This window comes from Gallinula chloropus (assembly GCF_964237585.1).
Source record: "Gallinula chloropus genome assembly, chromosome: 5".
Taxonomy (NCBI): Eukaryota; Metazoa; Chordata; class Aves; order Gruiformes; family Rallidae; genus Gallinula; species Gallinula chloropus.
The window spans coordinates 78,573,157-78,579,156 of NC_140090.1; the positions used below are offsets into that span (position 1 = coordinate 78,573,157).

General features: G+C 52.7%; 1 protein-coding gene across 1 annotated transcript in view; it reads right to left on the bottom strand.

Moving 5' to 3' along the window:
• Positions 1–5,800, bottom strand: part of LOC311192892 (C-terminal-binding protein 2) — a 138,205-nt gene extending 132,405 nt beyond the window's left edge. The window contains exon 1 of the mRNA XM_084265561.1: positions 5,674–5,800. The gene's annotated coding sequence lies outside the window, so the exon portion shown is untranslated. The remainder of the gene's footprint in view (positions 1–5,673) is intronic.
• Positions 5,801–6,000: the final 200 nt, after the last annotated feature.

Sequence of the window (6,000 nt, forward strand, 5' to 3'; positions counted from 1 at the left end):
CCGTACACAGGAGCAACCGCAGCGGTCCTCGTACCAGCACCTCCCAGCTGAGGAGGCACCCTGCACCCAGGGCTGAAGAAGGGTGAGAGCTGGTCAACCTCCCTTTGGCCACCATGATGAGAAGGGCCTTCCTAGCTGTTCTGACTGCTGGGGAATGGGGGGATTAAGGAGAGGACCTGGGACAGCGGAGCCCAAAATTCAACCACTGAGCAGGCTGGTGTAACTGTATGAAGCCTGCTTCTGGTGGGAAGGATGGGAAGAAGCCCAGAAGAAAGTAGAGCAGTTTTCATAAGCTTGAGGTAAGTATACATGAAATTGCTGCCAGATAAGGTTAGAGAAACAACTAATTAATAATTAAAATCTACTACTGATCTACTTGGGTAACTTGGGTTTTATCTGCATTTTACTCTGACATCCCAGAACAGATGGGATTTTATGGGTGCCTCTCAAGATGCCAACCTTGATGATGCCACCCAGAAGACCATGTATTTGAAAAACAAGGCTGAATTATCCAAGATAACCACATCATCCAAGCACACACAGCTCCTGTCAGTGGTGGGACAGGGGGCACCCTGAAAAGCAGTGGCATCCCGGGGCTGTCCTCCCCTGCTGAAACCACACAGCAGGATGAGCTGCCTCCGGCATGGCCCACTTCCTGGCTGGAATGCCAGGATGGGCTAAAAACCCCATAAAGATCCCAGAAGTTGACAACCCCACCATGCAGCAGCATCAGTGAGCTCCAAGGGGTTGGTGGGTCCAGGGAAGTCAGCGCTAAGGATGCCGAGCCCTCCCCACGCTGCCGCAGGAGCTGACACCAGCTGCATGCCCAGCCCCAAGGACCTAAATGCTCATCCCCCCAGGATGACATGGCTGTGAAACACTCAAAAATGGGATGCTAAGAGTGGTGACATGGGCACCTCTATGGGGTATCCTCTGTGGCACCACAGCTTCGATGCTCCTCACCACACTTCTCACGCAGGACACGTGGCCAAGCCAAAGCCAACTCCAGCCTGCCAGCACCAACCTCCAGATGCAAACCTCTCTGTCAGGCCACTCTGCTTCCATCCCATATTTTCCTCCTCTGACTATTCCAGCTGCACTTTTTTTTTTCCTAAGAATTCCATGGAAGTTACTAATAGTATAACTCAGGCACCAACAAATCTTAACAGAGCAGAAACCCCACACCACCGGCTGGAGATCTGCCCACACATCATCACCCTGCACCCCCTCACCAACCAAGCACAACAAACCTGGCCAGTCAAAGCAAACCCCAAGGCCCGTGCAAGGGGTTATCCCCCAGTCTTAAAGCAGGAAGTTCAAGCAGGGTGTCAGATCTAGGTGAGACCAGAGTAAGTTTGAACCCAGGCTCCTCCTGCTTTGAAAATAAACATGATAAAATGGGAAATCACCAGGGCTCAGGGTGCAAAAACGGGGAGCACACACACATACAGCATCACTGGTCACTGCAGAACTCAATATATGACAACTGGTTCTTCTCCTGACTTCATGGCATTACCTGGTGCCTTCCCAGCACTCGCTGAATGGCCCAACCATGGTGGGGCTGAGCAGCAGGAGGAGACACACAGGGTGTGATGAGAGGATTTGTTTCCTGTACCCCCACGGAGGCAAAGGACAGTCACGTCCTTTTTCAGCCTTTCACCTAAAGCTTAGCTTTATTTCCTCTGGCAAAGGTGAAGGAGACAAAAAATGAACCCCAGGAAGATGGAAGAAGGAGCCAAGAGTCAGCCCAGGTGTTCCCAGACCATGTATTGGAATTACATCTCCCAGCACTGCATACAGCAGTGGAGAAAACACCAATCCCTGGCTGAAATGCCTGCCTTATCCCAGGTGAGAGTGAAGCCAGACATGACTTGCCAAAGCCTCCCCTCCAAAGTTTCAATGTTCCCTGCTAGAAGGGACCCCAACAACCCTCGTGCAGTCCTGTGAGCCCCAAGGCCATCTCTCCTGTACCAGCCTATCATCTAAATACCCTCCCTGCAAGAATAATTTTCATTCTTAGAGGTAAGTGGGCTGTGCAGAGGAAATAAAAAGTTATTTCAGGGCTTTATCCTTCTTATGACAAAACTGTAGCTCCGATCAGGGCTGGAGAGCAAGTATAAAAACGAGGAAGATCTGTATCAGGTTTCCTTACTCTCTGCTGTACCCAAACCTGAGACTGGCTCAGGGTGCTGCCTCCAGCTCTGTGGGGTAACCAGACATACAAACAGGTGGGATTTTAATGGGGAAGGGAAGGAGGGAGCTGCAAACAGATCCAGGGGGAGGGAAATAGCAGGGGGCAAAGGGTCCATATACTCTGAAATCCCCCAAATTTCTAGGGCAGGTGTTAAAACCCCAGTTTGAAGAGCTCCCCACCAGTTCAAAGAGGCTCCCCACAAGCAGCTCCGCTCTGCGCTTCTGCAGCTTACTACAATATAAAGCCAAGAAAGACTTGCTAGATCTGATGTGAGGAGTAAATACGACACCTATCAGATTTTATGAGACAGCATCATCCACTGGATTTTAACACAACACTTCCAAACTGCCCGTGCTGCGTGTGGAGGAGCTTTTCCATGTCTTCTCCTTAAAGAAAACACCACTCTCAATTCCCACTGCTAACTAAGAGCACTAAAAAACCCCAGCAAAGTTAACCTACCTTTCCCAAAAGGCTGGGCAAACCCAGAATTGGGGGGTTTATTCCTTAAAGTAGAACACACATTCCTGCAAGAGTCAGCTGAAGTGAAGGAGTTTTACTTGTACTACAGCCAGCCCGATGGATAAATCGACTTTTCCAAAGGTTTCAGTATGCTACTTCCAAGTCCTGCCTGGGACCTCATCCTCTGAGCCTGGTGGTTTCCCTGCTAGGAGGATTATTGTCACCAGACCCCTGCGATACGTCTCTGCACTGAAACGACAGCCTTAGAGGCGGCAGCCTGTGCTGGAAGGAAACTCCTAGGAATGTCTGCCATCTAGGAAAAGCACGAGAGGAAAAGGGCCCAATCCTGCCCTTGAAAAGCAGGTTGGGACAAGAGGGAGCTGTCAGCAAACAGGGCTGGGAGCTGCAGCTCTGTGGGGCATCACGCTCCGGAGCTGCCCCATCCAGCCGAACCTCAGGGATCCCCAGATGGGCCAGGGTAGGGAGGAAACTACCTTAAAACACCAGGGAAGCTCACTGCAAGAAAACATCACCTCCGATTTGCAAGCTGTTAAGCTGATGATAAAAGTCTGGACTGAAGAAGCATCTTAGTCTGCAATTCCAGGGAAAAATGAAGCGTCAGAGGCTCCGGCAATCCGCATTTCCCAGCACAGGAGGGGCTCACCGGCTGCTCAGACTAAACCACCCTCCTTTGTATTTAGTTTTAGAAACACTCGGGTTTGACTTTTAAAGGGGAAGATACTCCCTCTGTCCCTGACTGGAAGAGCTGGGGTTGAGCTGGGATGAAGGGAGTCGCTGCCCACAGCCCCCAGATGTGCCTGGTTGGCTGATGGCGAAAGCCAACTCCGTCCGGCTAATAACTAACAGGTGGGTTTCCCAAACCCATCCAAGAAGACAAAAAAGCTCCTTTCTAAAAACACCGACCTGCCTTTGCCACGCCACATTTCCCAGAAAACAAATCAAATACTTAACGACAGCTGATGGGGTGGGTTTTTTTTTTGCTTTCACAGCGACTTCAGGCTGTCCCTGCAGCAGAAAGTTTGGCTAAGAGAAGAATGCAAATCTTTGTTTAAGGTTCAAACCCTGCAGACAAACCCATCCCCTCGGCCAGCTCTGAGCACAAATCAGCTTTATGGTAATAACAGATTAGGGAACCCATCGCCACGAATTTATTATTATTATTTTCTTGGGGGTTTTTTTCCCCTTTTTTTAAACTCCAGGATGCATAATTGCAACGCCTGCGCTCCAACAATCACCTCGGAATTCATAAACACCTCATCGTATTCCGAACACACTCTCCTATAATGAGACCGTCTTCAATTTTCCTTGGTAAAGAGACCTTTAAAGAATGCTAAAGCAGGTCGGCGCCCTCACGCACTGATGGAAACAGGAACAAAAGCATTTTGTCACCAGGCATCTCGTCTATCATGATTTTCTTCACTCTGCTTAAACAAATTGAGAAGTACGTGCCTTTCCACACCCCCCCCTCCCAAATAATATCTGCGGTATCCCTCATCCCCACCGGTAAGGCACCATCTGTATGGAAACAACGGTCCATTATACCCACCCGTCACCGGCTCCCGCTTTTCCATGCTCCCCTAATGTTGTTTAAAACACGGGATTAAAATGTCATCCCAACCCTGCCGTCCTCGGGAGCCGGGTGTGTTCCTCTCCTCCGGTCACGGTACACTTAATCAAGTGTGAATGATTAAAGGGGCTTCAATTAGAGCCACGTACATTCATCGCAGGCAATTCAAAAGCAGCGGAGAAGTGCAGCTGAAAGAAGAAATTACTTCTACTACTTTGAGATCTCCATCTCCCGCTCCCCTCCCTCCCAGCACAGCCAGGCAGGGCCAGGGGACCCGGGGAAGTCCCGAGCACTAAGCCCCAGCCGGATTTACCTTGGGGGCACGTCCCCAGGCAGGACAAAAGGCTTTTCTTCTCCCCCTCAGCAAGTCCAGCAAGTTGTGTGTGTGTGTGCGTGCCTCTCTCCGTGTTATTTTATTATTAATTCTTTAAAAATATATATATATTTTAAAGCAAACCCGCGTAAAATCCGCGTACCCCGCGCAGCTTCTGATTTTTGCTCGGTAGGGACAGCGGCGGAAGGTTTAAAATTTCCAAGCCGGGCGGGCTAAAAATTAGTAAAATCTATAAATATTGAGGAAATGTAGCGGTTTGAACCCTACGGGGTGTGCGAAGGGGGGGAGCGCGGCTCCGGGAGGAAGGAGCGATGCGCGGCCCGCGTAGCGCTCTGCCCGCGGCCACCCGGCACCGCGCACCTCCGCGGGTTTGAGCCCTGAGAGTTGCTAAGTGACTGCCGGGCGAGTCCGATTATCCGTCCAGAAGAATAACACTACTCCGCAATTTAAAAACATTTCCAATATTTCATTTTTAAAATATTTTTTCCATTTAAAAAAAAAAATTAAACCGGAGAACGCGGAAACCCGAAAAAATAATTTCAAATTTGAAAAGAAAAAAAAAACCCTAAACGAACCCGACGGACCGCGGGCGCCGGCTCCGCGTCCCCCTGTGACGGCAGCCGCGGCGGGCGGGGGACCGCGGAGCCGGCGGCCGCGGCGCGCAGCGGGGTTCCCCTCGCCCAAACTTTCCTGCCGCCCCCGCCCCGTTAATCCCCCGGCAGATGTTGTCGGCGGCGCTCGGCACTATAAGTAAACAATGCGGGGCCCGGCACAACAAAAGATTCCCCACTTCATCTCGCTTCTCCGCGGTAGCCCGCCACCCGCGCAACTTGCGCGGTCGCCTCCCACCACCATCACACCCACCAGGATACACACACACCCCCTCTTCCTCCTTCCTTCCTTCCTCCCCCCCCTCTCCACGCGAGCTCTCCTTCTTTTCCTCCTCCATCCCCACCGCGGGCTCGCCCGGGGATATCCAAGCAAAGATGTCCTCGCCTTCCCTTGTCCTTCTCTCCGCGCAGCGCAGCCCAAGCGACAGCACCCGGACGCCGCCGCCTCTTCCCCCCCAACCACCCCTCCTCCTCCTCCTCCTCTTACCTGCTCCCGGCCGCCGCGGCTCGGCTCGGCCCGGCCGCCGGCAGCCCCGCACCTCGCTTCAACGCCGCATCCCTTCCCGCATCCGCCGCCGCCGGGCTCTGCCTGCCGGAGATCCACCTTAAAAACGCCACCCGCTCGCACACCGCACAAAAAAAAAACTTAATCCTTCCCCCCCCCCCCCCCCCCGCCGCCTTTCCCCGCTCCGCTCTCCTGCTCCGCCCGCCGCCGCGCCGGGAGCGGACGGGGGCAGCGGAGCCCCGCCGCGGCGCCCAGCACCAGCGGGGAGGATGCTAATTGCAACTTAGGGGGGAGGGTCGCTGGCTCTTT